At 56.5% G+C, this 13181-nt stretch overlaps 1 protein-coding gene across 1 annotated transcript in view; it reads right to left on the bottom strand.

The window, feature by feature from the left end:
* The window catches only part of BIK (BCL2 interacting killer), a 17665-nt gene extending 6610 nt beyond the window's left edge, over positions 1-11055 (bottom strand). The window contains exon 1 of the mRNA XM_032416938.1: positions 11033-11055. The gene's annotated coding sequence lies outside the window, so the exon portion shown is untranslated. The remainder of the gene's footprint in view (positions 1-11032) is intronic.
* Positions 11056-13181: the final 2126 nt, after the last annotated feature.

The raw sequence follows: 13181 nt of genomic DNA, 5'->3' as shown, positions 1-13181 counted from the left end.
AAGGAAGGAAGGAAGGAAGGAAGGAAGGAAGGAAGGAAGGAAGGAAGGAAGGAAGGAAGGAAGGAGAACACTGGGCGGCGGGGGACAGCAGCACCAGCACAAAAGGCGACTAAGCTGACTTTAGACACAGCTTCAGCCAAGTTAGAGGAAGCTGCTCCAAGAATAAAAGACATTCAAGCCGCCAAAGAAAATGTGATCATTTCAATAAGAGAGATTTCTAGCAGACATGAAATAAGGCTTTACATAGAAAACAAAGAATCGCCTTTTGTTTTGTATTGTTTTTTTCAAAGATTTTATCTATTTGACAGAGCGAGCACAAGCAGGAGGGGGGGCAGCGGGAGAGGGAGAAGCAGGCTTCCCGCGGAGCAGGGAGCCCGATGCGGGGCTCGATCCCAGGACCCCGGGATCACGACCTGAGCCGAAGGCAGACGCTTAACGACTGAGCCACCCAGGTATCCCGAGAATCACCTTTTAGAACCACCAAGAGTTTCAAGGTTGCCAGATACCAGATCAACATTTAAAAATCAATACCCACAAGGCAACTAGAAAATACAGCAGCAGATAGACACGTATTTACAGACACAGAGGGCTTTTAGTCAGGAACGAAATCTGATTTTAAAAAATGCTTTAAAACTTATGGAGAAAAACGTAAAAACTCCACTGAAAGGCACGAAGGACCCAGATAGATGGACCCAACTTTCATGGAGGAGGTATTTTACCACTGCATAGGTTGTGAGGACCGCGTGCCCTTGAGCTCACAGGAGGGTAGCATTTAAGGAATTGTGACTGGAGCCTCCTCCTCCGGCTGCCCCCAGGCCCCAGGGGTCTTGGTGTCTATGCAAACGGCAATTTCCCAGGAAAAGCAGTCCCAGCCCTCCTTTGCATGGGCCCCCGGGCCCCTCTTCCCCTCCACACCACACCCCAGCAAGGGGCTGTTCTCTTCCCAGGGGCTGCTGTGTGCTCCCACGGAAACCCCTGCCTCACCGAACCCGAAGGGCCACAATGGGACTTCCTTGGGCACATGGTCTCTGAGCCTCCCCTTGACCCCCTGTCCCAACATCCCTCGGCCTCCAGCAGACATTCTCAGAATCCCTGGGCACCAAGTGGAAATGGGGCCCCCGAGGCCTGTGTCCGATGAGCTCTGGGGTTGGGTGAGCAGACAGGTGGGGGGATCCTGGGTTCACCTCCTAACCCAACTACTCACTTGAGCTGCGGTGCGATCTTGGGCAAGGCCTCCAGTTTCCTTATCTGTTAAATGGGGATAATAATCCCAAACTAATGGGGTTCATTTTCCGGGCAAGCACCAGCATCATGCCTGTTCTAACCCCGGCTGATGGTTGAGCACCCACTCTCATGAGGGCCTGATCCAAGCCCTGGGTAAGGATGCTCATGAAAGGCTCACCCGACAGGCCTGGGCTGGCCTTGGGGCTCCAGATCTGAGTGGGAGAAATCAGACTGTGGCCGGTGCCGGTCACTCCAGGTCCAGCTCTACCGTAGCTGCGAGGCTGGCCTCCAGTCCCCAGTGGACTGTCTCGGGATCTGACCTGGTCATCGCTCCCCTCGGGGCCCGTGCCATGCCGCTACCAGGGCCCTCCTCTCCCCCTGGCCACCTCCCCAGCCGCAACCCTGCCAGCCCGCATCTCAGCACCTGCTCCCTGCACACTGGACACCGTGCCTCTGTGAGCACTGCTATTGGTCCCCAAGGCGCTCAGCCCTGGCCCTGCCTTCCTAGCTCGTCGGGGCCAGGCCGGGGGGCTCCGGGAGCTCAGGCAGCCTCCCTCCATCTCCAACCAACCACACGGTGCGTGGCTCTTTCTTCCTCTGCGGCGGCTTGGAGCGTGCACTCTATGCCTCCAGCTTCTTCCCTTCTAAATGACGGAACCTGTGTTAATGCCCGGACACCCCATAAGGCAACAGACCAGGAGCTGCCACTGTTACCTGTCTCTGGTTCCCAGCACACAACACAGAGCACGTTCGTCAAATGACCCAACACGGCCCAGTACCGAGGAAGCTGCCAGCCCAGGAGCCCGGACTGCTTTTGAGCATCTGTTTTTTTTTCCAGCAGATTTGCAAACAAGCAGTTTCAAACCGTTCTTGGGCGAAAGGAAGGCACACCTAGCCATGTGTCCCCCACCCAGGCTGCAGCCTACACTCTCACCCGCCTACACACACTCTGTGGAAAAAGCCGTGGGGGGCGCCCGGGTGGGTCAGGCGGTTAAGCATCTGCCTTTGACTCAGGTCACGATCTCAGGGGCCTGGGATGGAGCCCCGTGTCGGGCTCCCTGCTCAGTGGGGAGTCTGCTTCTCCCTCTCCCTCTGCCCCTCCCCCTGCTCACGCTCCTTCTCCCTCTCAAATAAGTAAATTAAAATCTTAAAAAAAAAAGCTGTCAGGAACACGCTTTTTTTTTTTTTTTAAGATTTTATTTATTTATTCGACAGAGAGAGAGACAGTGAGAACAGGAACACAAGCAGGGGGAGGGGGAGAAGCAGGCTTCCCGCGGAGCAGGGAGCCCGATGTGGGGCTCGATCCCAGGACCCCTGATCACGACCTGAGCCGAAGGCAGACGCCCAACGCCTGAGCCACCCAGGCACCCCTAGGAACACGCTCTTACTCGCAGAGCTCAGGATGCCCGTATCTCCTGCATGCCTTGCTGCCAAGCAGGAACAGCCGGCAACACCTCTGGGGCCCTATGAATACCACCTGGTCACTGGAGTCCTGGGTGCCGGGCCAGTGGCTGCTGGATGGGCCCAGCTGAGCTGAGACCTACTTGGGTCTCAAACCCCACTGGGGTTTCCCAGCCACACCTGAGCCCATCACCAGCCCGGCTGCTGCCCAGGATTGGGGGGGCGGGGGAGGGTGCACAGGCCGGTTTACGGGGCACCCAGTGTGCACGGCATCAGGTGTGCTCAAGCAGAAAAGCCCGGACCTCAGCAAGACAGACCCCGGTTCCAGTCCCAGCCCCGCCACTGCTGTGTGCCCAGGACCAGTCACCTGACTGAGCCTCGATCAGAGACAGCTCTCCTGCGTGGACACGGCACAGCCTCCCAGAGCTGAAGAGGATTAACAGATACAGCTGTTGCCCACTTCCTGCCACGGAGCAGGGACTCCAGGGCTGGCTAAGGAGCCAACAAACCCAGAGGGGGAGATCAGGATCCACCAAAGTCACAGGTTCACCTAACCCTTGAATTCTGGGACGCATCCTGCATATACACCCCGTACATACCTTGTGGCCCTGAAAACCGTTAGGCAGGGGGTCTACAGGGGTGCTGTGCTGGGACCTAGAAGGCAGGGGGCTACACACGCAGCAGAACCGGAATGTAACCGTGCAGCCCGCGTGCGTATAAAACAAACCGAAACAGATGAATACTTCCATCTGCATAGACCATCCCCTCAAGAGGCCAGGAGATTAGGGGCGCCTGGGTGGCTCAGTCGTTAAGCGTCTGCCTTCGGCTCAGGTCATGATCCCAGGGTCCTGGGATCGAGCCCCGCATCGGGCTCCCTGCACCGCGGGAAGCCTGCTTCTCCCTCTCCCACTCCCCCTGCTTGTGTTCCCTCTCTCGCTATGTCTCTCTCTGTCAAATAAATAAAATCTTGAAAAAAAAAAAAAAAAAGGAGGCCAGGAGATTAGTGAAGAGAGGAAGGGACCTCTGGGACAGACGTGGGAAGGGTACTGAATTTTTAACTCTGAGCTTGTGTTCTTTAACTTTTACTACCATGCGTGTGCTGGGATCGCGGATTCAAAAACTAAAGCAAAAATCATTGTTTTGAGGCAACAGCTTGAATTTTCCTGAGATGGAAAGGTCTTTTTTCTTTTTCTTAAAGATTTAATTTATTTTAGAAAGACAGTGTGTGAGAACAGGGGGAGGGGCAGGGGGAGAAGAAAAGAATCTCAAGCAGACTCTGTGCTGAGCACGAGCCCAATGCAGGACCCTGAGATCATGACCTGAGCTGAAACCGAGAGTCAGACGCTTAACCGACTGACCACCCGGGCACCCCCGGAAAAGGTCTGTCTTAAAGGTCTATTTCAGGAATCAAGCCCCCGCCCTAGCCTCCCCACCTGGTGGGGAAGTCCCACCTCCCGCCTCTGGCCTCCACCATTAGGAACCTGCAGATCCCAAAACCACTCCCTTTGAGGTGGGCAGGGCTCCCTTCCCTGGTGATGGAGAAGCAACTGGGGAAAAGAAAGACAGGGAGCGAGAAAAAGGAGGGAGAGGAGAGAGAAAGGTGTTTCAGGTAAAAAGTTGGAAATTCACCCATGGTATGGTGTGGGAGTTGTTCAGTAATTTGCAAAGTGGTAACTTGGAATGGACCCCTGGTGCCACAGCCCCTCAGTCCTGCCACCCCACCTTCACTGGGTCCTCCCCCCTGAACCCCAGCGCAGGTGCTGGCCTGACCCACCCTGGACCCAGGGGGCACAGGCGGAGCCATCCACGGGAGGGGTGGGGTGAGGAACAAGCCCAATCTTGGCTTGGCCTCTGCAGCCTGGGGCGGGCAAGGACTGTGCTCTCCGGGCCTGCAGCTGTCTGCTCTTGGTGACCCACGTCCTTATTTGCATCGACTTGAGTCCAGCCTCCCCCAGAAGAAGGTGTCAGACCCACTTCACAGACAGGGACCCAGGAGGGTGAACGGAAATTCAGAGCCTCTTGACCATGAGATTGCGCTACCCACCCCCGGGTTCCAAAAATACACCGACCCAGCAGCGCAGGCTGACAGAATAAAAAGGAAGGCCACCCCCCCAAAAAAGGGGGGGGCACCTGGGTGGCTCAGTCTGTTAAGTGTCTCCCTTTGGCTCAGGTCGTGGTCCCAGGGTCCTGGGATGAAGCCCCATGTCGGGCTCCCCATTTGGCGGGGAGTCTGCTTCTCTCTCTCCCTCTGTGTGCTCTCTCTCTCAAATAAAGGAATCAAATAAAATTTAAAAAAAAGGAAGCCTGCTTTGACAATCACAAAAAAAAGTCTTGCTCTAAGGCCTGAAATGCCAAATAGTTTCCATTGATTTCGACAGTGATGGAACGAACATACTGGGCCCGTATGCAGGGCTCGGCCAGAGCCAGACAATGAGTCATGATTTGGGTCAGGATCATGCCTTTTGAGCTCCTGAGCGGAGAGGCCGGCTCGAAAGCGAACGTAAAGCACATTATGTTTGCATACAGCATGGGGCGCTTTGCAGGTTGGAGCCCTATGGGAGGGAGGAGCACCATCCACTCTCCGCAGAGGAGGTTGAGACCAGCAAAGGGCTGCTCGCACACCGAGGGGAGGAGCCCCATGAAACCTGGCCTCCAGCCCCAGGGAGGCGCTCTCTGGGCCTGGCAGCCAGTTCAGGTCAAAGTTTGGCGGGAGCCGCTCAGGACTGATTCAGGCAGGTCCCCGGGGCCCCACGCTGGGCCTGGCTCAGTGCGCTCAGGTTCTTAGTGGAAATGATGCAAAACCAGCGCCCCCCTCCTCCTCCCCGAATCCGCACTTGGGACACCGCAAAAAATGGAAAGAGGTGGGTCTGCAACAACAGGTTAAGAAGTCATGGTGAGGGCGCCTGGGGGGGCTCAGTCGTTAAGCGTCTGCCTTCGGCTCAGGTCATAATCCCAGGGTCTTGGGATCGAGCCCCGCATCCAGCTCCCTGCTTGGTGGGGAGCCTGCTTCTCCCTCTCCCACTCCCCCTGCTTGTGCTCCCTCTCTCGCTGTGTCCCTCTCTGACAAATAAATAAAATCTTAAAAAAAGAAAAAAAAAAAAAAGAAGTCATGGTTAGCTGCTGAGGGACACGAAGGAGATGAGGAACCACTGTGATGTCATTTATGCAAATGTCCACGTCTCACTGCTTCTGTTCACTCCCTACAGAGGGAGACCCTGCACCGAGGGGCACTCGGGCTACTGGGACACCTGCGTCCTAGTCCGGGCGTGGCCGTTGGGCTTTGGACAAGTTCCTTAGCCCCTCTGGACCCCTAATTCCTTGTCTGTAGAACAAGCATTGGGGAGATTTTCTTTTTAGGTCCTCTCCTGCTCAAGTATCTATAAAGATCCCCCAAACTGGAGAAAGTAGAAGAGATTCATAATTCTCTGGATGACTGATTTTGAAATCGGCTTTACACCAGTTTGCTGTGGCCTAAAGGTTTATGTCCCCCACTCCCAAATTCATAAAGCCCAGGGTGATGGTATCAGGAGGTGGGGCCTTTAAGAGGCAATCAGATCACGCAGGCTCCGCTAATGGGATTAGCGCTCTTCTGAGAGAGGCCCAGGAGAGCTCCCTTCCGGTCCCCAGGCCCCCACTCAAGGATACAGGAAGTCAGGGCACCCTGACCTTGGATTTCCAGCATCCAGAGCTGTGAGAAATAAATTTGTGGTTTACAAGCCACCCAGTCAGTGGTGTTTTGTTACAATACACAGTTCAACGGAGTGAACAAAAACAGGCTGGGGGGGGGGGGGCGAGGCAAGGAAAACCCAGGGGTTCTCAGTCAAACTCCTCGTTGCCATCCAAAAAGGGGACCTAAGTGGACCCCTCTCCTTTTCCATCACCATTAGCAAGGACAGGGGGCCAAGATACTACCTGGGCCTGCAGTTTTTAAGTTTTAAGAAGCATGTATTTAAAAAGTTCTTGAGGCATCTGAATGGCTTAGTCGGTAGAGCATGTGACTCTTTATCTCGGGGTTGTGAGTTCGAGCCCCAAGATGGGTATAGAAATTACTTAAAGGGGCGCCTGGGTGGCTCAGATCATTGGGCGTCTGCCTTGGGCTCAGGTCATGATCCCAGGGTCCTGGGATCGAGGCCCACGTCGGGCTCCTGGCTCGGCGGGGAGCCTGCTTCTCCCTCTCCCTCTGCCTCTCTCCCTGCTCATGCTTTCTCTCTCTCTGTTATCTGTGTCTCAAATGAATAAATAAAATCTTTTTAAAAATTACTTAAAAATTTCATTAAAAAATAAAAATAAGTTCTTAAGTGTTTAAAGTTAAGTAAAAGATTGTGCCCTGCTGGACCCAATCTCTGAGGGGCCCAGAGAGACAGATGCAGCCCTCGGGGGTCCTTTATTCCAGAGTTGTGGGTCTCCCCCTCCTTTTTAAAGATTTTATTTATTTATTTGACAGAGAGAGAGCACAAGCAGGGGGAACGGGAAAGGGAGAAGCAGGCTCCCTGCTCAGCAGGGAGCCTGATGCAGGGCTCGATCCGAAGACCCCGGGATCATGACCTGAGCCGAAGGCAGATGCTTTAGGGGCTCCCGTTTCCTCCCTGGGACAAAGTCCTCCGCTCCCCACTGGACTCATCCTGGCCCTTTAGAACCCTCAACCTGACTTTATAGGCTCCCTCTGCTTCCCCCAGGCTGGTACAGGCCTGGCCCAGAGCCCACCTCCTCCCCACCCTCCCCAAGACAGAATTAATTGTTCCTCATCTGCGTTGTCCCAGCACCTTCGGTAAACAGACCTGGATTGGGCACTTGGCCCACTCTAGTCTCATTAAATGTTTACCTGTCTGTCTGCCCCAGCTCAGAGCGGCGACCTAGTGAACGGGGACAGTCAGGGGGCAGGAGGGGCACACAATATACTGCAAAACCGAACAAGGGAGCTGGGCTCACAGCGACAGGCAATTCCTGGCTCGGATCCCTGGCCTCGTCACACCCTCACCAGCAGGAAGTGTTGCTGTGAGAAGGCAGAGGCTGCGTGGATGGTACACAGTAAGCGCCCACTAATGGGCAACTATGATTATGAGCCTGGAGCTCAGGAGACGCGCATACCATGCTGACCACCTCAGTCAGACCTGGGGTTTTCCTGATGCATCATCCTCCGTACACGGGAAACTCGGCAGATCTGTCCTCACCTTGATCTAGCTTCTTCTGAGCTCCAAGCTGTAGACACACGAATGCCAACATCTCTGGGAGGAGGGGGACGACAAGAGCTCTCAATTCTAAATCCCCGTATCCCAGTGATGGTCCTCCAGTAGGTAGCCCGGTGGGCTGCTCTTGGCTCTAGAGCGCACACTTCCTCTCAGTCTGGGTGACAGGCTGTCTTCTCCCACCTCCAGAAAAACAGGTTTACCACGCAGTGCCCAGCAAGGCCCAGAGGGTGTTTTGTATTGTCACACCCTAATATTGACACTAGGAAAATCAGCTGTCCTCCCTGAGCCCGCCTCAGTGCGCTGACCCCCAGCCCTGGCCTCTCTGGGGCCAGCCTCAGTGCCAACGAGGAACTGGGGCCCGGGGCCTTATTTGCTTACATTCTGTATTTCTCCCAGGGCCTGGCCCCAGCCAACCAGCGCAGGACAAAGAGACGAGGGAGCAGCCACACGTGTCCCCTCTGGACCCACGGCAGGCTTCCTGGTGGCTGCCAACAACAAAACCCGAGCGTGCCAGGGACTTCCTTGAAACCTCTTGGAATTGTTCTGAGCAGAGAGAAAAAAAACAGCCGGACTCTCGTGGGATCCACTATGTTCGGAGGCAGGGGAAGCAAGAAGCCATTAATTGTCTACAAACTTAATAGGTTCACTAAAAACAGGATGCTTTCCAGGGAGAGGGGAAAATACCTCCGAGGTCAGCTTCAAGACTCAACCAGCGGATGGAGCCATTCCCCAAGCACCTCCTTCCACATATTAACTGACCAGCAGAGAAAAAATGGGCTAATGCTGCTCTCTGGTTTCTCTGCAGCTCAGTGAATCCAGCTTTCATACCTGCCAGCCACCTATTAAAAACTTCGGGTACTTAACATGCATACAAGCCTCCGGCCAGTCTCTTCCAGTCTCTTCCCAGTGCGCCCAGGCTGTGCCGCGGGCTAGGGATACTCCACTGGGTGTGACCTTTGATCCTCCCGTTTTCACGGAGCTGCAGGCCAGTGTCATGCTAAGTGAGCACCAACGGGTAATTTCAATCTGTCTTCAGTGGCCTGAAACAGTCCCATAAGGTCCTTGCACAGAGGAACTAGTAGGACTAGGAAGAGAGGAAGGGCCTGCACCTTATTTTCTATTTTATTTTTTTAGGGCTGCACCTTTAGATGAGGTAGTCAGGGAAGACTTCTCACAGGGGGCAAGCAAGTGAACGGAGACAAGGAAAAAGGATGACACCCATGGGGACAATGCTAACTGTATCACTCCCTTTGTTTCAGGCCTCACTCCATCCCAGAGGGCCTCACAGGATCCTTGGTGCTTGGAAAAACATCCTTGCGGCCAGAATTCCCACCAAATAAATCAATAAATATTATAGATAGATAGATAAATCACCTGGGAGCCATCTAAGAAGTTTGATTAAAGAGGTCCCCCCACTGCAGGGCATTCTGAGGCGCTGACTGAACGCCAATCTCCCCAGATGCTTTGGACACTTTACACCAAAAACAAGCACAAACAAACATGTACAACGTTAATGTTGGTAAAGCTCAAGGAGCCACAGCTAACGCAATCAGTGACAGCCCTGTGACCTTGAGGTTAAAAGGGTGGGAAATCCCCAAATCCTGGAGCGGGAAGGGAAGGGTGGAGGAGAGCTGAAGCTGTGGGCAAGAGCTGCACCAACAGCCAGGTGCTAAGGCTGGAATCCCAGCCCGTTTAAGGCCTCAGATAGACCACTTAGGGAACTAAGTATAAAACCACACCAATAAACACCTAAAATGTGCCACTCCTAAGAATTTACCCCAAAGGCATGCCCAAGATAAGCAGAAAAAAGGTTTTAAAGTGTTCATTCTAAGGGAAGCCACTCACAGCCACCAACACTTGGGTGGGTGTTCACACCTGCTGGGGAAACCTCATGGACCCATTCTGCAGAACGGGCTGACTGAGGCTCAGAGGTGGAGTAGCCCGTCTAAGACAACACAGCTGGAAGGCGGCTGGATGGAGAGTTTTGGCGGAGCTCCCAGAAAACGGCTCTGGGCTTTTAGTTTGACAGCCTTTATGTTGCCTCCTGGACCGCAGTCTCAGTTTCTCCACCTGTGAAATGAGGCCTCAGCCTCTGGAGGCCGGCCAGCACACAGCTCAACTGCCTGCCCCCCCTCCCCATGCGGGAAGGATAACGCTGATAACCCTCCCTTCCTGGGGAGCCCGAGCGAAGCTTCACGGAGAACACCAGATCAAGGCCCGGGCCACAGTAGGTGCTGGGGGGGGGGGGCGGGGGGATGTTACAACGGCAGCAGCAACAACAACCTCCTGCCCCCCGGGGTGGCTCATTCCAGCGAAAATTACAGTAACGAGTAGCGGTTTACAAAGCGGTTTCGCGCCCAGGAGACCGGGGCTCGGAGCGAAAGCGTACGGAGCCCGGAGCCCCCCCCACCCCCCCCCGGGCTTGCTTTGGCCGCGCGCGGGGCTGGCGGCGGGACCCTTCCCGGTCACCGGCCGGAACGCGCCCGCGGCCACTGCAGCGCCGAGCGCGCGGGCCGCTCCCGCGGGGCGCACCTGTGCAGGGCGAGGGCAGGTGCGGGGCGGCGGCCGCGCCCGGCTCGGCGCGCAGTTCCTGTTCCGGACTCCCCCCCGCGGCCCGCCACAAAGCCTCTCTCCGGGCCTCTCCAGGTGCGCGGCGACTCGGGGCGCCCCGGGTCCCGGCGGGGGCCAGCGCCGACGCCATCTTCCCGGCTTCGGTGGACACCCGGCTGTGCGGCCGCGGCCCGTGGCTGGCGGCCCCCCGAGGGCGTGGGAGCCGGGACCCCGGGAGGCCGCGCCGGAGGGCGGTGCGGGGCGACGGGGCATCCGGCCCTCCGGGCGGGGCGCAGGGGGGGGTCGCCCCATTGCACAGTCGCGGAGACTGAGGCCCGCGGGGGCCGCGGCCGGAACCATCGCCGGGGGGGACCCGGAGACCCCGCCGGAGAGGGGGCGTATCGGAGCCGGGGTCGCGAAACGTCGCCCGAAAGTGACACACCCAACAGCTGCCCGGGACGGAAAAACCTGGGCACAGGTCCCCACGCTTCCAGCCGCTCGGCACCCAGGGCAGCACCCTGAGCGCCCGCCTGCCGGCCTCGGGCTGGGCGCAGGGGCGGAGGGCGGCGGGGTGAGTGAGGGCGGCGGCCGGGGCGGCAGGGGCGGCAGGGGCGGCAGGGGCGGCAGGGGCGGCAGGGGCGGCAGGGGCGGCAGGGGCTCGGACTCACCTCGCGTCGGCGGCGGCGGCCGGAGGGCTGGAGCCGGGAGGCGTATTGTGTGCGGCGGCGGCCGGCGCGCGAGCTTATAAACCGCCGGCCCCGCCCCGGCCCGCCCCCGGGGCCGCGGCTCCCGCCCCGCCGCTCTGAGTCCCGGACCCCGGGTTTTCGGCTGCTAGTGTAATGTGTTAGCTGGCTGCACCCCGCTGTCAGCGTCTGCAGTTTACCCAGCCCCGCGGTGCACTCAGTAGGCGCCGCGGAGTACCGGGGAACGGATCCACCCGCCGAATTTGGGTAGACGATCCAGGATCTTTACACCGGCTGCCCCATCCGCCCTCCAAGGAGCCCTGAGGGCTCGGTGCTTTTTTCCATGCCCATTTTACCGATAAGAAAACTGAGCGACGGAGAGGACCAGACGACAGCGGGCATTCCCCCCTCGAATAGTCATGCTCTCTGTGCTGGCCCTTTCGGGACTTAGGTTTTGTTTTGTTTTTCTCAGTTTTCTTTATTGTGGTAAAATACACATAACACAGTTTACCATATTAACCTTTTTTTAAGTGTACTGTTCAGTGGTATTAAATACACAATGTGCGACGATCACCACCACCCATCTCTACAATTCCATCTTGGAAAACAGACTCTATACCCGTGAAAAACTCTCCATTCGGGGCGCCTGGGTGGCTCAGTCGGTTAAGCGTCTGCCTTCGGCTGGGGTCCTGATCCCAGGGTCGTGGGATTGAGCCCCACATTGGGCTCCCCGCTCAGCGAGGAGCCTGCTTCTCCCTCTCTCCCTCTCTGCCTGCCGCTCCCCCTGCTTCTGCGCGCTCTGTCAAATAAATAAAATCTTTAAAAACAAAACAAAACAAAACCCTCCCCATTCCTAGGGCTCCTGGCTGGCTCAGTCGGGGGCGCCTGTGACTCTTGATGTTCCCTTCATGGTTTCCAGCCCCACTTTGGGAGTGGAGATTACTTAAAACAAACAAACAAACAAAAAACCCTCCCCATTTCCTTCTGCCCTGGCACCCACCTGGAATTAGGTATTTTTTTTCCTTAAGATTTTATTTATTTACTTGACAGAGAGAGCCCAAGCAGGGGGAGCTGCAGAGGAAGAGAGAGAAGCAGACTCCCCGCTGAGCAGGGGGCCCGTTGTGGGGCTGGATCCCAGGACCCCGGGATCATGATCTGAGCCGAAGGCAGATGCTTAACCATTGAGCCACCCAGACGCCCCAGGAATCAGGTATTTTTGAGCATTTGTCGCAAATGTGAACACTGAGAGTGATGCTTTCGTAGAAACAGCATCAGCAGCATCCCACTCCTTTACCCCACCTCCTCCTTCGACCTGTACCACCCACCACACCCCCACTCCCCCGCTTTCCACATGGGAGCTGCCTGCGCTACCCTGAGCCTCCTGGGCCTAAGGAGAAATGGGGGGCAAAGCCCCTAGGGAGGAAGGAGAATCAGAAAGGTTCTAGGTAAGGTGGGATCCAGCCCTGGGGTGGGTTAGGGAGGGGGAGGATCAATGCTGAGGTGGAGCACAGGAGCCTGGCAGAAGCAGAGGAAGGCAGAGACCTCGCTGGGATTACAAAGTAACCACCGTCGCAGGAACACAACAACAAGGCTTGTTTACCTTAGTCCTGCTGTCTCTGAGGGCGGAGGAACTAGCAGGTCCAGGGGAGTTCCCCTCCCCCTAGTTCTGCCATTTGCTACCTGTTGGGGCCCCCTGACCCCTTCTTTGCACTTCTGGGGTGACTGGCAGTGATGCCCAGTTTTCCTTCAGTGTTATCGCTGCAACGAGCTGACCCCACCCCCCACCCGCAGGGCTATAGGGAGGATCAGAGGGGATCAGGATCTGTGACCACCAGCAGATAATCCTTAGTAAACACCAGCAGAGTTTAAGCTTCAAGGCCCCTCCCTAGGGGCTCTTCTGGCAACTTCTGATTTTGAAATCCTTTGAGGACCCCCAAATCACACCACCGGTAAGCTCCACAAAGCCTGCACCATCCCGACTGTCTCTGAGAGCCACAGGCTGCCTTGCAGGCAGGAGTGAGGAGCCCTGTAAGATCGGGACACCTCTCCAAATGCATCCTCTGAGCCTCGTAGAAGGGAAGCAATGACACTGGGTCCCGTGGGCCAAAAAGGCCTGACCTCTCTGCGGGAGAAT

Source organism: Phoca vitulina, unplaced genomic scaffold (genome assembly GCF_004348235.1).
Source record: "Phoca vitulina isolate PV1807 unplaced genomic scaffold, GSC_HSeal_1.0 scaffold19, whole genome shotgun sequence".
NCBI classification, from domain to species: Eukaryota; Metazoa; Chordata; class Mammalia; order Carnivora; family Phocidae; genus Phoca; species Phoca vitulina.
Note: the sequence above shows the minus strand (reverse complement) of the source record. Positions and strands in the feature narration are given on the sequence as shown.